Below are 21040 nucleotides of genomic sequence, written 5' to 3' on the forward strand. Positions count from 1 at the left end.
TTTTCCCTTTTATTATAGACAAGGGCAGTCATTTATGTTTAGGGAGGGAGACAGGTACAGTGCCTTTATCTGATCTGTGTCCTCAGCCACAGCTACCTTCTTAATCGACGGCAAATCCCCACTCTGGAGGATCAGGCCCTATCTGGGCTACTTCTCAGCCAAGGAATGTATCCGTCCCTTCATCTCCACATATCTTACCTGTGATGTATTCTACCTTTTGAGGAGGGAATAATATGCTATTTACCACAAAGCACAGCTTCAAAGCCTTTGTGTGTTTCTCATCTCCAGCCAAAGCTTGTTATTTACCACCTTCAAAATTTACCCGGGTAAGGGATAGTAGCAGTTATTGTCTTCATTTTTACATCCTAATTTTCACACAGCAAATGCCCTGCATTAGGGCCAGATCCTCACTCAGGTGGAAGTTATTAACTTTAAGCAGAATCGAGCCTATTTCAGCCAGCCGCAGCTCGTGCCCTTCTAACACAGTTGCTTTACAGCATCCCCTTGTTTATTTTTTTCTTTGGAGGGCATGATTCTTTAAACATGTTTGTTTTACAGGGAGCAGCAGTTGATTCCTAACTTTTTTCCCCCCGCAAACATGTAAAGAGAATATTAATAGGGAATATTAATAGAGCTGAGTGCAGCATGACGCTAGTTAGATTGTAGTAGCTGAGAAATATGAACTAGTGAACATAATCCATAAACTCCATTTGGTTACTATAATACTCCAATCTGTATTTATTACAACCCCACTCTGATGCTTATACAACTGCAATTGCTAGATTTATACACTCTAATGGCTTCACAATAGGAAAAACCTGTGTTCTTTATCTTTCTTTTCCTGTCCAAAATAACCCCTTCCACATATACTTCAGGCTTCTCCGGACCTTGTCTGGGTTTAATCATGGGCTGTGGGACAAAATGTGCATTATTAAGAAATATAAATATTTTCAGAAGCAATCAAAGGGTTGAAAGATTGATTCGGCATGTAGATTGGATTTAATTCGAAGCAGCTTTGTTCTAATGAGGACTACTGGGATACAAAGACGGCAGCCGCTTATGGCCACCAGTTGGGAACTTCGACTCGCTGCAGCAACCTGTCAAGAATTTCAAGAAACTGCCAGGTATTAAACAGCAAAGTGGTGGGGAAGCTGGTGGTCTATTGTTTTTAGCCTCCTTCTGAGGCCAGATTAGGATTTCATAGTCCCTGTGTTACCCAAAGGACAATTAAGGTTAATTTCTTGCTGCCCACAGGGCCAAATCCTGCAGTCCCTCACTTGGGGGAAACCCCTGTGGGCTTTATGGGGGGCTTTGCCTAAGGGAAAGGTGGCAAGGCTTGGCTGAGCCCCACGTTCAGCAAATTTGAGAGCCCTGTAGCAATATGTACTGCTTCCAGACCTGGTGTGGTTGCTTTCGTGGTGACTTTTTCTGTTAAATTTTGCTACCTGCGCCCCTACATGCGATGGGACCTTTTTGCCTTTCCCTACAGACAAACACAGCTCCGTGATGGCTTGGAAGCTCTTGTGTCCTTGTTGGGTGACCTAGCAGAACTGCCGGACCCGTCCTTCTTCCCAGGGAAAAGCCTGCAATGTCCAACAAAACATCCTTGAGATGATGCTGAACAAAACAGGACACTTGATAGCTTTCCCCCCAGACTTAAAAAAAAATCCAACAGTAAAATTTCAGTGTGCACTGTTGGGGGGGTGCGGGGGTGTCACATCACAGGTGCTTGGGGAGCATAAGACCCTGGCAGCTTTCCTAAATGTCGAGCGTACAGTCAGAATCACAGTATACACAGGATCAAACACTGACTAGTTTCTCTCTCCCCTTAGCCTCCCCCTTGCCTACTTTTGTCCATAAAAGCAATAGAAGGAGAGAAAGCTTGAATTTTCTGAACTGTTTCACCCATCCACAGCTGGAATTCCAAAGTGAAATGAAAATGCCTTTAAAATCAACGCTACATGGGAGCCTGAGAGAACAAGTTTTCCTTTGTTGTAGGGTATAGTATTATTTGCTGTAGGTTTTTGATATACATTCTAAATTAGGCCTGCAAAGGAATGCTTCATCTTTAATTCATCACTCTCAGCTGAAAGAGATTAGCAATGTCTAGCACGCACCCTTCGTATGGTGCTGACCTCATCAAGTATGGCCTGAAATTAATTAGCCTCATTCATTCCAAATGGAAAAGGATAATGGAGCTGCATTTTAGAGATGACCATCACAAATTGTATGCAGCATATTTAAAATCCCTCCACCCTCACTCCCCTCCCCATTTAAAAAACTATGTAGATTAAAATTCTTTCCAGAACTTGCAATATGTCAGAGTTGTCGAGGCATTAGGAGCAGAAACCACTCAGTTTTTATTTGTGGAACTGGGAGCCACATTTTGTGTGTGTGGCTGTAAAAGCAGCAAGCCTGTCTTAATGGCAGAACACCTGGAATTAATTTGATATTTCCAGGTGCTCTGGCAAACTGGGGCATCAAGCACTTGATGTTTAAACATTCTTCCACTGGCTTGCTTAAATCAATATGAAAGTAGTGTCCCTTTGTCATTCATACATGCAAAGTGCTAGCACAAACTCCAGCTTGGCTTCAGAGTCCTACATCACTCATAATCTAATTAGAAATCAGAGCAGAGCTGAAGCAGCATTCTTTGTGGATTCTTGGGCAGCAAATAGGGATACTTGTCTTTTGTTTCCCTCCTCGATTGCATCGTTCACAAGCTTTCACACCACATCTCTAAAGGTGGTTAGGTGCCTCAAGATGTTGACAGGCATGAAGGACAAGATTATTTAGGTGCCTACTCCGGGTGATTTCAAATGGAATTAAGCAGCTGGATGTTCTTGGGGGGGCAGGGAGGGGGGAGAAAAAAAGGGGGGGGGGAAGCTTCCAGTGCATATGAAAAGCTCTAATTTGTCGTCCTAAACTCTAGCAACGTGGGCGATGTTTTTCCACGGTAATATTGCCTGCAGGGTAAATTTGCTGAAGCCTGCTGATTTTTACTGAGGTCAGCGGGTACTCAGTTTTGGACAGTGCAGCCCAGCCTGGCGGCTCAGCCAGCTCTTCCCTGGCCGGGCATGGTGGTGGCGTGTGCTCCGGTTGCTTCCTAAGAGTCAGGGAAAGTAGTAAAGAATGCGGGATTTCCCACAGGAATTTGGAAGATGCCCACATCTAAGACAATGGTGAGGATTGGGCCAAAATCTAGATCCAGCCTGGATTCCTCCATCTGAGTAGTCCTGTCCTGAGCTATGACTGTTGACGGATCGCAGCGATGTGGACCTTTCTCTCGCCTTACTCCCTGGCATCAGATCACCACGAGGGCCTGAGATAATACTGTGAGTAAGAGACATGTTTTTCCTCACACCAAATAATTCATTGTGAAACTTCAGATTTTGAAATAACAAGGTCAAAATGGCCTGTATCTGCCATTCCAGGGCTTGGGGAACATTCCTGCAGTTCGTACGCCCAAGGGTGGATACACAGGGAAAACATTTTGATATGTGTTGTAATCACCTCATACCCAGGAAAATTGAGAATTAATTATTTCTCTTTAACACAAACAAATATTTGTCTTCCAAGGACTCCATTCATTAAGACTGCCATTGAATCCAGGATTGAACCCATTGTTATTAATCCTAAATGAATTCAAGTTTGTCTACCATGAACAAAGCTGCTCGCCATCTGATAGTCCAAATTTGCTCAGGAAAAAAGAAAGAGCAAATGTTAGAAGCAGCAGGTGAAATCATACCACAGTTACTAAGCCTTCTTTCAAGGAAAGCACAGGATAGATTAAATTGTTATGTTAGGCCATGTTGCGAGCCCACGTCAATTTTGTTTGAGATCTTATCTTAGCTCAGAACTGTTTCCTCTTAAATTAAACTAAATGCTGAAGACATGAGAAGCATATTGACCCAAAGATTCAAAACTTTGGACTCAGCAGCCTTCTGATCTTTTGTCCACAGAGTATTGAGTTGTAAAGCTGTGGAATATTAAATAATCGTGATTATCTTCAACTTGCCTAAGTTCATTTGTCATGCGGAAACGCTGGCACGGATTTTCCTTACTGTTTTTTCAGAACAAGACATTGATTCTGCCTGCAAGCTGGTTTCATTTGCCACTGATCTTACGGACTGTGGTCCTATACTAATATTAAGTCTCATGCACTAACCATGGTCTGTAATGCTGTCTCTGGTGCTCTTAATCTCTCTTTTGCAAACACCATTGTCCAATAAAGCAACAAACAAAAATCTTACAATCAAAATGACTGAACTATGCTGGGACTTCGATTAGCTGTTATCAGGCACAAGCAGTTCTTGAGATTCAGAAATGCAGTGTAATTCACCTGGGATAAGAAATCAAATTTAAAAATGAGCTGAACAGACATTTTTAGGAATAAGTAAGTTTCTAAATAAACCAGTTTTTTAATTCCGCCTTTTCTATATTAGTACTGTAAATCAATATAGTCTGCACTTGGAGAAACCAGATGAGTTTGAATTGTCATAATTAAATATTACCCTGTTCCTTGCAGCACAGCCAAACAAGGAGTTTTACTCCTGACACAAGAGTTTTCTCAGGTAGGGACAACTTACTAACTTACTACAGCAATGATTTAAGCTCCAAGTGGATCCATCATTTTTTTAGAAAGCAAATCTCTACCAAAATGCATAACACAATTCATCCCTGGTGTCAGAGCACTGAAGAGATGGAGTTTTAGAAGAAATAATATTGTTTAGATGCTTTTAAAATACAAAAATAATGATGATACATTAAATAATGTGATCTACTCAGCCGGACTTCTAATTATCTACATGCAAACTGTGTGTTCATTCGTCACTTCATTCACTTCAGCTGTAATGTTGGTTAGTGGTAGACATTAACACTAAGCCATAAGTTTGAATGGGAAGAAACACAAGGAGAGTGCAAAGCTGTATATTAGTTTAGACAAGTAGGATGTCATTGCCAGCCTGAATTTGTTGATGACACCAGGCATTAAGCGAGTAAATCTTTAGCCACTGAAGCAACAGTTCACTTACTTTCAGTAATGACATCCAGGAGGTAACGCAGTAGATTTACAACAGTGGGTACCTAGGTACTACTAATAATGGCCACTTATCCCCGACCACAAAATAACGAGTCAAAATGGAGATTCACCTTTCCCCTGAAAAAAAGATTTTTTTTTCTTATTCTGGTCTCATTTCAAATGTTCAAGAGTTTGGGTTTGATCTTTCTGGCAGTGGGGAAGGATTTTTGTCTGTGAAGTATCGAGCTCACGGAGTCATTTGGGCAATTTCCATTCTCACCTAGCAAAGACTATGGAGATGTTCAGCGGTACAATAAGGCATCCAGCTCCCAGTTTGGGGCTTTGTGTGTGACGTCAAGCCTTTCCGTGGGCTGTTGTTTGTTCCCATTTTTACCAGACATCAGTGACCTATAGTGGTTTCCCCTAAACCACTGGACACTGCTGGTCCACACACACACGGTAAGCTCATGTGCTGAAAACAGAACTGTGTTGAGTAGCCATCATATTTCTTTGTCCCAGCTAAATCATTTGGCTCCCTTTCTGCGAGATTTTCTTTCCATACATCCTAATTCTACCATTCTTTTCCCCTAATAACAACATAAATGAGTACTCTATAGGTGTAATTACTATAATAGTTCTTTTACTGCAAATACTAGAAGCCTGTAACCTGTAATTCACTTTTTCTGATACTCTTCTATTCTAACACTAGACATGTTATTTTAAAATGTCTAGGACCTGAAAGCTAAATTTATATAGTGATGGATAATAGCAATGGAAACTAAGCCTCCTCCTTAGCTCAGGCTTTAGAGCTATGTTGCATCTCTTTGCCAACTGGTGCCTTGGTCACCTATAAATATTATACCCACCATTCCCAATAATGGTTCCAACATCAGAGTTAAACAGGAGGAAGTAAGATACGTCTCCATCTATTTAAGGTAAGAATCTATGAAAACCCAAGACATACTAGCAGGCAATGTCTTCTCTTGCATTATTCCATGGCAAATTCAGGGGCAATAAGGGCATTTGCTTCTCCAGAGTGAATCTGCCATATCTCTCATAACAGCAGCTACCCTTCTTTTCTAGAGATGAACCATCACAAGACCAGGATTGGAAAGTGTGGGGACCAAGCACATGGGGAGGTGGTCGGTGCAGCTGGTTCCCTGACTGTCGCTGGGTGGTGGTTCAGCTCTCAGTCACGGCCCAAGCTACCAGAAGTCGGAGAAACATCGCATGGTCTGTTCCTGTCCTGGCTCCTCCTTATCAGTGCTTCCAGCTGTATGAAGCCCTGAGAACCAAGGCAACATGAGTGCGTGACCAGGTATTTGCTCCTCTCATGGTCTATACCTGAAGCACAGCACAGAGTTTCATCCTTTGCTTCAGCAGGTAGGAGCTCAATCTAATTTACAGATTTAGTGTTAGTGATGAGCAAGACAATAATGCTAAAATAACTCATGCGAACCTTCGCCCTCTTCTAGAACTGACATTGTTTCATCATTTTTTCTCCATTTTCTGGATGAAGCAGCCAGCATGAGGAGGGCATGCTGGCACACATCCCATTTGATAGCTGAAAAGAACAAACTGACAAACATTTTTAATATGCTGCAGCTTATCAACATCCCAGTGAATAAAGGGTGAATGATATTTTCCATTGGTTATTCATAGATGTACATGGATATGCTGATAAACTGCCATTTAGTCCAGAGGCTGGACAGAAATAAATCACCAGATAAAATACAATATTCCTAGTGAAAACCTTTATGGAAAGTGTTCTTGCCCCAAACCCCACCTGGAGTAGGCACAGTAATGCTCCCTGAGACCTGGCAGCCCTTCTAAGTGAGCATATGGTCTGCTCAGCTCTTGCAGTACCATTGCTCGGTGAGGAAATGCACAGCAATGTCAGAACAAACAGGAGGCTGCTTAATAGCATGAAATTCTGTGGCTACTTCAAACTTCATCAGCACTTCAGAAATGGATTCCCCTTCTCTGCTAGGGCATGCACCGTTTGCAGGAGAGGTAGGAGAAAGCTGAGACAATGTCTTCAAGGGTGGGTGGTGTCTGTAGCCCTCCCCCATAAAGCTGATGTTGCTGTGGTAGGGTCCTGGCATGTCAGAAGTTGCATTTTCTGGTGATGCTCCATTGCCTTCTTCATTTTTCTGAGTTGTCCCCTGATGCAATGTAACTTGTACAGTAATTGAGATAGAAAGAGGGACTCAAAGGTAAAAATCCCACTGTTAATCAAAGCTGGCAAAGGGCAGAACATTAGCTGCAGTAATTGTATTTCTGAGGGAGTGAACAAAGCCAGGCTCGTCAACGCTAGCAAACAGATCTGGTCCTGCCTCTGTGCTTCTCGCACTGGCAGAACATTGCACTGAAATCGCTGGAGTAGGGATCGGGCCAGGAATGAGTGGCTGAGTTGCAAAGCAAATTAATTCCTGCCAAAAAAGTTCAGCTATGCTCAGAAGTATGTAAAGTGTCTGATTTGAGAAGTGTCAAGTAGCATTTGTGACCAATTATCCAAGATGAAGGGGGCAGAGCTATGTTTACATGTACTAATCTTCAGCCAAAGTTTGAAAACTCCGATTCATGGACACGCATCAAATTTCCTTTCCAGGCTTGGCATTTGCCTGTACGCACGCACGCACATTGCTCGGGGATGACAGGAAAACATGATTACGACTTGCAAATAATACAAATAAAAAAAAAAAGCAAGGGGAGCTGCCATGCAGCAGCAGCATGGTAATTAAGCCTATACTGTGATATGTGAAAAAAATCATGGGCCACTGTATGAGTAAAATAGCTTTATCAGCTGAGCTGAAATATGATGTGTGGTGTGTCTGTATTGTTATTTTTCCACAACCTCAGAAGCCCTGGGAAATGGTCTACGCAAAAGAATAAGTAAAAGCTGCTTCTGCTGTCTTCCGTTTAATTAATACAGGTATACCAATTTAGTGCAATTAATCAAGTAGTAGGGATTAAACAGTAACTCAGAATTGACAATGACAATGTTATCATTGCTATGGCATAGAAGGGCGAGAAAATGATAGTGGTGACTAGAAACATTGTGGGTAAGAACAAGCTGGCTGGGGTTTTGAGTGGGTTTCGGAGGTTTATGCAGATTTATTGAAATTTAGGGGCAACTGATTTTTCATTTGACCAAGTGTTTATCTGCCCCCGCCCTTCCCTTTCCCCTCTTGGACCTTCCAGGGTAACCCCCAGAGTGGCAACAACTTTTAAAGTGATTCCTCTTTCTTCTAACAGGTTCCTGATGCTAAAGGTCTGACCTTAAAATGAGCAGTGCATAGGGCAAGAATGGGTAGCACAGTGAGCTTCTGGCCTTCAACCCTTCCAAATACAGCTATTTTGGTAACCAGAACAGTATATTCATGACGGGTGAGGGAACAGAGCCTTCCAGTGAAGGATTTCTCAGCACATTAACTCTATCAGTACTGGATGCTGTGTCCCTATGCAGGTTGCCTGTGTCTATTTAAGACCCTAAATGCAGATTTGCAGAAGTCTGCAGCTTTCTGTAACTTCATGGCCATGCTTCAGTGGCTGCTGCACCTAAAAACTGAACCATTCTTCCTGGGCATTTCCACATAGATCTGGGGAGAACTGCAATCACGCGCCACTGTGAGTAGTTCAGACTTGGATTTCTTGTCCACAGGAGAGGCACAGCCTGGTTTGCTACAATGCAACTGTCCTCATTAATGTACTTCAAGCCCTGACATACTGGGACTACCATTATTGAGTAAGAAGATGGCTGAGTTTTCCGGGCTTATTCTCTTGGCTTAAGAATGTTAAATTGGGTGATAATGAGTAGTAACTGTGTCCCTTTTTATGGTGAAGTTGACACTTGCCTTCTAGTAAACAGACACAGAGATGACCCTCCTCATTTCACACAGGTCACCAAACAGCCCCTGGAATGGTAAGGGTTATTGGCCATTTACCAAACTCTGTTTGACTTGGGTTCATGGGTGAGAGATGAAAGGCACTATATTGCATTACCAGTCCCCGGGGCCAGCCGGTCTCCCTAAAGAAGCATTTCATTTAGCAAGGCAACTGCTGGCCCATGGGAATTGGAGAGTTAAGAAAAAGAGGATGCAGTTTCAATTGCAAATGCTTCCTTAGGGCAGATGTCTTAAAGCCACATGGAAACTCACTGCTTCAATGTCACAATAGTTGTTCCAGGACACTTAATGGATGGCAGATTTTTCCGATAATTGATCTCCCCTTCTTCCCACCAAAACCTCCGTTAGGTTACTCACAGTGTTTCTGCCTCTGCCCTATTCTGTTTTGCTCCATCTTCCTGGGGGAGATGCCCCATACCTGGAGTGAGCCCAGTGCAGCAGGTATGAACTATTACCTTTTCTAAGAGCTTCAAAGTCTAGGCAGCATGTGCCTTCCCCAATTCCCAGATGAAACAAGCAGCCCTGGTATGACACTCAGAACTGTCAGGAGCTTGGGAGGAGAGAAGCGTTCTCCTGAGCTTCCCAAACATTTTCAGTATCCTAGAGCTGAGATGCTGATTGATTTTCTTGGTTATAGCAGAGTAGCCCTTGCTATCAGGGTAGTCCAAGTGCTGCCTTTTTACAGATGATGGATGCAGTGCTTAATGCTGCAATGGTTACGGGAAGAACATATGCTGCTCAGACCAACCAAGAATTCAATCTGGACCCATCCTGAATTGCTTATGATCTCAAAATCCAGTGTTGTTCCAAATTCCTTAGTACTGGTCAAAATCCTCTTTCACTTTTCTCCCTTGCTGTTTGTGATGTGAATCATGAGACATTCAGAAGTTACATTTGTTGTTTGATAGTTTTACATCATGGTTGTAATAGCACATCTGCCGAGTCAGCAGTTCTTTCTGTGTTTGTTTGTTTATTTAATATTCCATTTCCAGCAAGTCTTGTTACCCAGCTTCTGCTGACAACCAGGGAACAGGCACAAGTCGGCTCAGAAAATGAGCGACTAGAAAGTAAGTGAAAAGAATAGTAAATGCAGGCCATTCATGTGACAGGATCCGATTCATTTTTATGCCAGGGAGATTTTTTATATGGGACTTCTCCCAGTGGAGAGCTCACAATTCTCAAGACCTGCTTCACTATAAAGACAATACATAATTATTCAGAGCTTATTATTATTATTTTTTATCACCCATTTTCCAGTCACATGGAGCGAGGGCACAGATGAGATCAGGACCTAGTTTACTGCCATGCACTGTACAGATTGTACAGTACACTGTACTGTAAGAGCCCTATAAAAGGTGCTAACTGTCTGCTTTATGGAGGCAGACAAATGCACCCCGGCTGAAGGTTGAAGTTACTGGTCTAAGATGGCAGAACCCATCAGGAGCAAAAATGGGGACTCAGCCCAAGACCCTCTGCTGCTTGTTGCTTTAGATATCTTTTCTTTTTACATTTATTTTGGATCACTGAAATGATGAATTGAATAAATGCCATGTCCTTTGAAGCACTATTTATTGTATTTATAGAAAACAGATTATCTGTTCTCTCAGGCTAGTGGAAATTATTAAGAGTGATAAACTCATCAGGAAAAAATGTAGGTTAGGTGTGACAGAGAAACTTGTGTTTTATTCCACAGTGCCGTCTTAATCTCTGGTTTTGGTGGGAAGACTATGCAGTCTCAGTGATACTGTGCCATCCTGTTCCCTGCTTTCAGGCTGGGGTCACAATTTGGATTTGGAAGAAGCAACTTCCATGCAGAGATGTGACTGGAATATGAATACTATTCCAGGGTAAGTGGATTTTTGTTTAATTTGGGTTTTATAGAATGTATAAAGTCCGTACAAAGTCTATTGTTAATCCCAGCCTAGTTGTGAAACTGCATTTGACCACTACTTGTTCAAGCCAATGAAGCATACCTGTGTACCGCAGCAACACCTGCTCTATTTATATATTAAAATTATTTAACCGGGTCAGCCCTTTGGGATTTAGCATTTAATTCATAAAGGATTCTATAACACACACCAGTTGTGCTATTTCTCTGCTTTCTGATGAACTGGGTGATTTTCTTAAGCCTATTTATGTTTTAATTTATTGTAACATTTCTTTCTTATTTCAAGAACTGAGACTTTTATAAAAATAATAAGAGCTAAAAAATAAGTCTCAAAGACTGAATGGATACTCATTACAATTTTCTCTTTAGTACTTGCAAGTCTTGGGTTATCTCATGCAACCTTTCCATGTTGACTACTCTTTGTTAGTTTTGCTCAGACAAAGAAGGTAGTGATAATGGATAATGTGGGCTATAGGTTTCTTCACAGATGAAACCAATGAAGTGTCCCGAAGTCTAGTAACTACTCAATGCCAGCAACTTAAATGACCCTCAGTGCTACTACTGCTGCTTTGAACAAATTTATTTAGTTATTTGGACTTTAACTACTCAGATGCATTCCTTCCTGCTGCAAGAGCAGTGATACAGGAAGGTGTGTTTTAAACCATGCAGTCATTTCCATCCTGGGTTTCATGAGGGGTTATTCTTGTCTCAGAGATGAATCACTCAAATAACCTTCTACAGATTCCAGGTGAGTTACTCACATTTAGCTCCTTCCAAGTAATACACAGAAAGGTGCTGAGAAAATGACGAGTCTCTGCCTAGTCAAAAAAAAAGCTCAGCAAAAGTAGATCTGAGCAAATTACATGTACTAGTGCTCAAAATCTTTCTAAGGAGACCTGGGGCCAAAGGGCTTCTGCCTTCAGAAATGTGTGGCCAACAGGGATGCACAGTACTTGCTTTACTCACTGACCCATCAGCTGCTCTGTCCCCAGAAACAGTTCAGGAAATGACTGAAAGTATCTGAAGACATAAAAAGGATAATTAAGTTTCATTGTGGGAATAAGAGGGTAATCTGTCCAGACAAATCTAGGACCTAGTATTGAAAACTGTAGTATCTGAATATAAAAAAAGAGTAATTTTGAATAAAGATGTCTATCAGGACTGTAAATTCAGAGAGTAAAAAAGTAGCTCTGCTTAATAGACCATCTCTCTCTCCATCTTCCTCTAACTCATTTTCTTGTTCTCTTTCTTCCTTTTGTGTTATTGCAAAAAATGCAAGTAAAATCTGATATTGAGAATGCTTTAGCTTCATTTCAATCTTCTCTTCTCAAAATGTTTTGTTCCACTGTGAAGATTCCCCCTACGAGATAACCTTAGCCATGACTGCACTAGGCTTGCAGGGCCGCTTATTTGCAGAGAGAACAGCTATATTTTGAGGAGTCTCTGAGGCAGTCAGGTCCCCACTCTTCTGAGGCTCTTAAAGATGTTTTTGAGCTGGCATGAGAAATCACCTGGGACTCAGAGCAGATCACAAGGTGCTTAGGACAGTATTTTCTCTGCACCTTTTTTTGCTGAGCAGAATTGCTGCACTATAAACAAATGCGAGTTTTGCCTCATTCTTAGATACAGTGAGTTATGAAAGCCCACACTAGATGTAATGAATGTATAGATCATTTTGACCAGATCATAATCTATTAGTAAATAATGTTCCCTGAAAATGTATAGGTGAAATAAAGAACTTCTTGCTACTATTGCTGTATTGGTATCAAGGATTACTGATGAGGCCAACATGATCCTGAAGCTTTGTGCTACAGATGTTTAAATACAATGCAGAACTAACTACAGGTTTTGGTTAGCAAATTCCTCCCTGGATTAGGGTATTCAGGACTTATACTGCTGGAAACAGAACCCAAAACTATACAAAGCTTACCTGTCCCTAGACTTTATCACAAGCCCCAAACTTCAGTTCACTGACACGCTCACTAACATCTATAAAACTTTTCCATTAGGCTCCCCCTGGTTTTGGTAGTGATATTAACAAGCAAATCACACAGCAATTTTCAGAATGAGTATGACTGATACAGCAAACCCCTGTAACACCTATGACTCTTCTTCACTGTCTGTGGAGGAAGCCCGAGGATACCAGGCTGTCTAAGACCTATGGCTAATGGTCAGCTCGGTCTCTAGGCCATGGGAAGGTTAGTTTTAAAGAAGATGGCACTTAAGGGACATCTGTGTGACACATGCTACGGTGTCCAGAAATTGGAGTCTATGTATTTTGCTCTAAATCTAGAGAGGAAGTCACTAGAAAAAAAGGGAAAGAAGCACAGGGGAATAAAAGTACTTTTGAAAGAGAAGAAATCTACATTTCAATGAAAATCCTTTCAAGGCATTTCAAATAAGAGTCTGAGAGAAATAATTACAAAGTTTGGAGAGAAAGAACGTTAGCTTTGATATCTTTTTCTTCTATGAAGCAATTAAAATAAGCAATTTTTCAAATACTAAGCAGAAAATTACTAATGGCTGAACCCAAAAGCTTTCATTTCCTTCTTGGGGCCTTTATTCTTCTAAAAAAAGACAAAAAAAATGTGAAGGTGGTTTTCCAGATAGATTAATGCATAAAGCAGTCGCTAGTTGGATGTCATAAAAACTACAGCAGCATAGAATAGCTGAGATTAAGAGCTAGATTTAAATCATGCAACAGTCCAGTTAATATCAATGTCTAATTAAGAAATGCATAAGAAGTCTGTAATGTTGATTTGATGGAGAAAAACTCTAATAGGGTTTCTTTTGGAATTTTCCATTTCAATTGCTGTGTAGACTTTTAATGGATGTCCTATCCAGTCTTTGGTATTAGCAGGAATCATCCTCAAATTAAAACCAAGGCCTAAAATGGAACACAGGTAGACAAATTAGCTCGTCTGGGAAGCAGTCTGGATAGAATGACAATGTGAGCTCAAGCTGAAATTTTAGTACAAATAAAAGAGAACAAATGTCTCAAATCTGGCATGGAAACCCTGTCTGCTTATTGTTTTAAACAATCAAACCCCTGTAATTTTAAACAATGCAATATTAACCCATTTCCCCACCTCCCTAAACCCGCTAAAATCCCTGACAATTCATATTTAGAAATCCAGACCACTAAGCATTACTAATTAGTCTTTTTAAATAGGAAGGCTTTCTATAGTTATGTATATTAGTAGTATGTAGAGGTGGGCTCTTCTTTGCTTGCAATGGCATTTAGAGTGCACAGTTCCCTATCGCTATCCATGAACACCATTAATCTCCCACTCCTCTCTGTGTAACTAACTCTCTGGGTTAACTCTGGGTAACTCTCTTTGAGCAAAACTAAACCTGCAGCATCCGCTGTGTCACACAGATCATCCAGGACATTTGGTCTCTAGATGTGAAAGGGGAACTGGTCTTATGCTGCATGTCACTAATGCTCTAAGTTGTTAAACTAGGAACAGTGTAACTGTTAGTACGCACAAATCCACATTGCAAAGAGGGAGAAAGCATGGCACTGGATTAAAGCAGCAGTGTATTTGTTATCACCACTTTGTTGTTGACCCAACAAATCCGGAGGGAATTATCTCAAGAATCCAGGAAGACAGCAAACTCAGAATAACCCCTCTGACCCAGGCAGCAAGCACGCTGGGGAGTAATTTTTAAGTTCATTAGAATACCATGGCCAATGTATTGTATTTTAATGTGAAGTGAGGCATATGATTCCATCTGTCTACATATTTCTTTACAGTACTAAATCCATCCAGAGACCTTTCAGAATTATATAATTAAGTCTTGTCACTTCACTTAGCAAACAAAGAGTGGAAAAGACTGGACATAAAATCAGAATAACAGTGAAAATTTGGCACTTCTGAGTCACTGTCATTGCCTGAAATGTCACGGTCCAAATTCATGCCTGACATTACTCCATTGATCAATGACACACAATTATGTTGTATTAAACAGTGATACCATGGCCCTGGGGGATGCCCCAAGGATTTTTCCTCCTTGAAAGAGATGGGAACTAGGATGTTCTCAGTGAGGCATCTGCCTTCTGAAGGATACAGAAGGTCTAATGTGAGGACATTCAGGTCATCACAGGAGTCTGATTTTTTTGCCCCCCTCTTGACTGTATGACTGGGGAGGTACCATGGGTAAAGATGCTTCTAGATGATTGTTCAAATGGAGACTGCTCCAGCAGCGTGCTTTGTCTGCAAGCTTTGTTGGATTTATGCAATACTTTGAAAAAAAAAAAGAGTATAAGGCAGGACATCTTTTGCAAAAACATGCAACAGACAAAAATAAACAAACCTTAACTTGTCCAACACACTTGAAAGCCACAAATTCTGTTACAGTTTTGCTAAATGAGAGGAAAATTTCTCCTTTCCTCCATAAACCCATCCTTTTATACATTACTGCAGTCATGACCTCACTGCAGTTCCTGGATTCTTTCTGAAAAGATTAAAATGAACTAATATACCAGTGATCTCATCGCAGTGTAAAGGACATCTTACACAGGGAAAAAAACCCCAAACCAGGAGAACTTCAATACTTGGTTTGCATCAAGAGTAGAAAAAGCACTATAACATCATCGTGGAGAAACACTAAAAGGTACAATGCCAGAGAGGCATTTTTCCGTCTTCTTATAAACTATTTGGATTTGTCCTACTTGATCCTGCCTGTCACACCTGTCATCCTTTTAGCTGTCTCTGCATCTATTCTCTTTCCTTTTTTCCTGCCTTTACCTGTACATTCCCTTGTCTCTTCTGTGCCCTTCCTACATGTTTTAATGTACCTGATTACTTTGAATCACATACACTACTATTCTCAACTACATCCAAAATACATTTTGCAGATTATAGACACACTATCATGTTATACAGAAGTATTCACACATCATTTATAGCTTACGTTATTCTGGGTAAGAACCCCTTTCCTACATGTATATACAGTTCTCAGGCCAGGGGGTCATGGATTATGACAGCTCTCATCTACTTTGGAGCTGTTATATCTTCTAACAGATATCAGGAGGATGAGTAGGGAGAGATGATTTGTTTTCTTTGTTATGAGAACCCATAAATTAGTATTCATGTAATGGAGAATCCCACCACGTTTTTAATGTTGTATCACATTCTGAGGTTGGAAACTAGAATATCTTCAGAACATGATGAGTATACTGTTAATAATGTAATCTTATCTGTTGCGCCCATAGGTATGCCCCAGCTCTGGCTTGAGCTCACACCATTAGGCAATGAGGTGACAAACCGGTTTCCTTTCTCAAGCCGAATGTCACGTAACTAACTGCCCAGGGGCCCATTTTGGTGGTGGTAGCATCCCCTGACTTTTCAAGGAGATATGTGCCGGTGTGACCCGCTCCACCCTGTAGGCTTGGCAGGAGGAAACAAAACCGCTCATTTCCATCTGTGACATTTCTCAGCCAGGAAGAAAGCCATGAGGCATCAGACTGTAGGCTGGGAGGCATCAGAGCAGCCACTTGTTAGACACTCACAAAAACCCCTCCAAAAACTATCAAGTGGAGATGAGTTCCTGGGTTAAGCAAGCTGATATAATGGGTGATGATACCTTCCTACCCACCCAACAAGATTTGTTACTCCTCGATGGAGTAACAGACAAACATATCCAACCCCAAATGCTCTGCTGTTGATATATCTGGTTTAGTGAAGAAAGCCCCAATCAGTGATGAATATTATAGGATAAATACATCCTGCAGCATTAGTAGAAGTTCCAAAAGGCCCAAGGAGCAGTGCAAAGCATCTGTTACCAACAAGAAAATAGTGGGTGAAAAGCTGTTGTAATTCCTGGCCCCAGGAGCCTGTCTGGAGGCACAGACTTCCCAAGGCAGACGGGAGTTGGAGAACTCTGGATGTTCAGTGAGATCTCATCCCCCTGCACATTCACCAGGTCAGCTCGGTCCAGGCCAAAGGAGCCGGGCAAGGTCCTCGGCTCTACTCCAAGTTCATTGCTCTATTGATTGTGAAGAGGTACTTACAGTAGATCGGAATCTTGAACCGAGACTGGCCTACCAGCTGAAGCTGTATGAACTAAATCGTATATTCCCCAACTACAGATAAAACCAGTGGCCAATTTTAGCCTAATCATCACTTCCACCAGCGGAAAGAGAAACTCTCTGAGGTAAGTTCCCTTGGATATAATTCTTTCTTTCCAGGTTAAAGAAGGGCTGCAGCTAATACATATCCCGAGTCATAATGTGGATTTGCACCTTTCCTGTTAAATATAGCTGGTTCATGTCTAAAGCATCACTTCTATTCCTAATGCTCACTTACATCGTTACAACTTCTACATTAGTTGCAGGTGTGAAATGCCAACTGATCCACACTTCTCTTGCTGTCAGCAGGAGAGTAATGTATGTCAAAGGCCTGATTCTCAGAGGTGAGGTCACCAGGATCTCCATTTGCACATCTGCTTTGCTAAACACAAAACTCTGGAGATTTGCAGAGCTCCAATATGCACAAAATGGGATGAGTTCACTGGGGGCCATACATAAACTGTTTATGCTTCTCATTTAGTAGGCAGGTCACAGAATTTTCCCTCTATACAAAATATTTGCTGTTTTACAACAGGTGGCATTTTGCTAGTCTTCATATGAGGATACTTGTATGTTCTATATTAATAAGGAAAAAGGCTACACTTCTCCATGTTACATGATACAAGAGAAGTCAGGACACCAACAGGTTAAAAAAGAGCCTAATACATTAAGCAGCTTCAGAAAGATGCTACTATTCAATGTGTCCCTGCTTGGACTGTGCAGATACTGAGGTCAGGAGACAGCCTGATCAGAGCTCCTGGACGGACAGTGCTGCTGGAGCCTGCCTTACACAGAGGCATCCAGATTTAGTTTTGAGGGCTTCAAGGGAAACGTTCCAATATTTCTGCTTCCTGCTGTTAGTGGATTTTTTTCATACTTCAGAAAAAGTCTTCCGATTGTAATGTGTTTACACTTGATGCCTAGATAATGATTCTTGCTCAGGGACCTGTAATACATAGTATTTTCTGCCTTCTACATTTTACATGAGATCAAAGACTAATCATACATATATGCCTAATTCTTTCTCGATTTCTGCTAATCTAGAATATCCTTCAGTATCTGCAATAAAGATACCCACAGGTAATCTATAGAGACTATTTTTTTGTCTTCATGTATGGTAAGTATTTGGCCTTTTAATGTCATTTGGTTATGACATCATGATTCTGGTTATTCTGGACTTATAGGACATTTTAAATACATGCATCCAAGCATCATTCACCACTATGCACTATACTTTTCCTCCCTCAGTTGACTATTTCTAAAGTTTTTTGGGATAGTGGAACCAAAATTGACCTTAACCAATACGAGAAAACAGGGAATTGGTCATCAGCTACATGTTTTGCTACATGGAATTTAGACCTACCATCCCCATAGTGACTTGATTTGAATTAAAACCAAGTGATTTCAAAAAACCCATAGCATACTGGGGAAAGCCATGAGCAGAACACATAGGTCAGAGCACATTTCATGAACATCTGAGATCCCAACCCTGAGATTATGCTGCTCAAAATGGACATCTTAAGGAAGCTGTTAAAAATAATTTTCACAAGCATCAGAAGAGATGCACTTTTAATACTGAGGAAGGGAAACACTTGCTTTTTAAAGAAAAGTTTGATTCTGGAAAAGACGCATTATGTTGGTATGTTAAAGGAACTGTGCTGTAGCAGACGGCGTAGCTTGTATGGCTCTTCATGGAAGTGGCTATTGAATTGAGGTGTCCTTTTCCCCTGAAATTTACACCAGAAATTCAGAGCAGAAGTTTGTCATGTTTCATCAGAATGACTTCATCACCTTTCTGAGTAATAGGAATTACATTTATTTCATGGGCTGTAGAATATAGACATAATAAACCCATGGAAAGGAATGGGGAGAGAGATACTGATTTTCTTGGGATGAAACAGAAAAATTGGGCTTGAAAAACATCTGAGTATTATATGCTCTGGATTTTTAAAGAAACTTTAAAGAAACATTTTCCAAGTGCATGCCTGTTAGTTTTATTTTCATTTTTGCCATGTATAATTATGAGAAACTTACAGACAACTCATAAGATTTTTAGTTTCTGTTGAGAATTGCCTTTTCCAAGATAATTCTGTATGCTATTACTTTAGCCCACTGGGTATCATGTAGGCAAGGTGTAAGATTATGCACATGAATATTTCTGTCTACCACTTATGCGTGCTGAGACAATATCAACTGATACTTTCTCCTGTCATTGGTCCTTATTCCATAGAGGATATTCTTTATTACCAGCAAGACAATTTGGTAATATCATTTAAAGTGTTACAGCATCATTGCTGTGATGATTTACACCTGCTAAGGGTCTGATCATTGAATTTTAAACCATATTTTAAGTTCAGAAGATAGAGAATATTTTTTCTACAGGACACTGTTTCTATTTTTAATACAAATATTCTCCTTTGTTTAATTTATTGGCACAGTTCTTCTAAATGATACGGAGCTTTTGAAAATGAAGACACCATTTTTGCACATTTGTGCTGCATTGAAAAATTTAGAGCACACTTCTGTACTGGATTAAATCAACTCAAGTCTAAACGCCTAAATGCTATTTTCGACAACTGGGCATAAGGGACATACCTTTACAGGGATTCTAAAGAATACAAACCTAAAAATATCTCAGTTGCAGAGCAAATTCACTGTATTCCTTCCTCCACTTTGTGATCATGGTTATATATTTTTTTTAACCCTTGCAGGTTTATTCCTAAATCTGTTGGAAATGGAAATGATTCCATTGACTCCAACAAACTCTGCTTTCTACTGGATTAAGGAAGATGTTTGTACATCAGATTTTCTGGTGATGTCCCACTAATGAAACATGGAATTTTATAAACACATCAGGGAGGGTAAGTGCCCAAGAAAGACAAGTCAGATAGAGATCCAGAAATTACAGTCTACTTGTAACAGAAATAAAACAAGGAATGCTTACTAATGAGTCGTGAATTTCTTTATAATTACTTCCACATTTGGGGCGACTTTTTCCTAAATCATCTACGGCAACCCTGCAATTCATGGGACTTCTGATAGTTATGATCAGAACAACATATCTCATATATGATAAAAATTACTTACATTGGAAAGGATTTTTTCCTCCTCAAATTACTTTTCTGAGGCTTTATTTCAATCTCCAGCTGTTTTCTTATCCTCCTCCTCATTTTCTTTCTAATATAAAAACAGGAGTTCTTATCAATTTAGAAGAGAAATAATACTAAAGAAAATTCAGGCAGAACTGTAAAGCATGGTCTGTTTTAAAGTTCCAACCCAGATAATAAGAATCTGTTTTGTGCTGTACTTCTCTCATGAACTCAGTTTTCCATAGTGCATTCAGTGTTGTAATAATGGAAATCAAATACAATTTTAATAACTCCTTCCATTAAAATGATCTATTAATGTTTTAAGACTCCAACACTTATGAGCATGATTCTAATTGCATGATTTTGCTGTGGGCAGGTTTTATAGATCTGCCTGATCTTCAGATATTTGCACCATTTGGATTATTTTAAATAAATTAATTTGCAAAAGAGTTTCAGTCTCAGTAACAACAGTTGGGTGTGATAATGGTTGTCTTGTGGGTAATTGTACCTATCTGCTTCCACACGAGGAAAAACTAGATAATTTAGAACTCTGAAAGGAGATGGCTGAGGTTTATACGATGACAAACGTTATGAAGAATGTTCTGAAGAGGGGAATATTTATTCACTATGTTAGTACAAGGAGCAAAAGAGGTTTAAAGTGAAGAAAAATTTGTTGTACAGCACAATTAAATTGCAGGACTTTCTGCCACAGAATACCAAAAATATAATCAGATCAAAAAAGGACTAGAAATTCATGGAAGATGGTTCCTTTGATACCATTAAACATTTTTGCTTTATGCAACTTCTATTGTCAGTCTCTGCAATGCACTGAGCGACAGGAACAAGGAAAATACCTCAGAAAAACTAGTTTGTGTTTGACTTCTGACATTTTTCTGCATATCTGCTAGGGGTTTCTGCCACAGACATGGTAAGGGGCTATCTGGACCTTTGGTCTAAGCAAGCACAGCTACTTCTAGGCAAGACAAATGGTTGTCTGGAAGCTTGCTCCTCTCTCCAGAAACCTGTGAAAAACCTCAGGTTTTCCTGTCATTCTGCAGAGTG

The 21040-nt window shown here is 40.4% G+C and overlaps 1 long non-coding RNA gene across 4 annotated transcripts in view; it reads left to right on the forward strand.

Annotated features, from left to right (window-relative positions):
* LOC128150821 (uncharacterized) overlaps window positions 1-19836 on the forward strand; it is a 33211-nt gene extending 13375 nt beyond the window's left edge. For 3 of the 4 annotated variants that reach the window (XR_008238201.1, XR_008238199.1, XR_008238200.1), the window contains 5 exons: window positions 3151-3335; window positions 6104-6403; window positions 10622-10775; window positions 15244-16975; window positions 19601-19836. This is a non-coding gene — a long non-coding RNA (uncharacterized LOC128150821). Of the gene's footprint in view, window positions 1-92; window positions 1125-3150; window positions 3336-6103; window positions 6404-8684; window positions 8769-10621; window positions 10776-15243; window positions 16976-19600 lie in introns of all 4 variants that reach the window. The other variant, XR_008238202.1, reaches the window with a different exon arrangement.
* Window positions 19837-21040: the final 1204 nt, after the last annotated feature.

This window comes from Harpia harpyja, chromosome 14 (genome assembly GCF_026419915.1).
Source record: "Harpia harpyja isolate bHarHar1 chromosome 14, bHarHar1 primary haplotype, whole genome shotgun sequence".
NCBI classification, from domain to species: domain Eukaryota; kingdom Metazoa; phylum Chordata; class Aves; order Accipitriformes; family Accipitridae; genus Harpia; species Harpia harpyja.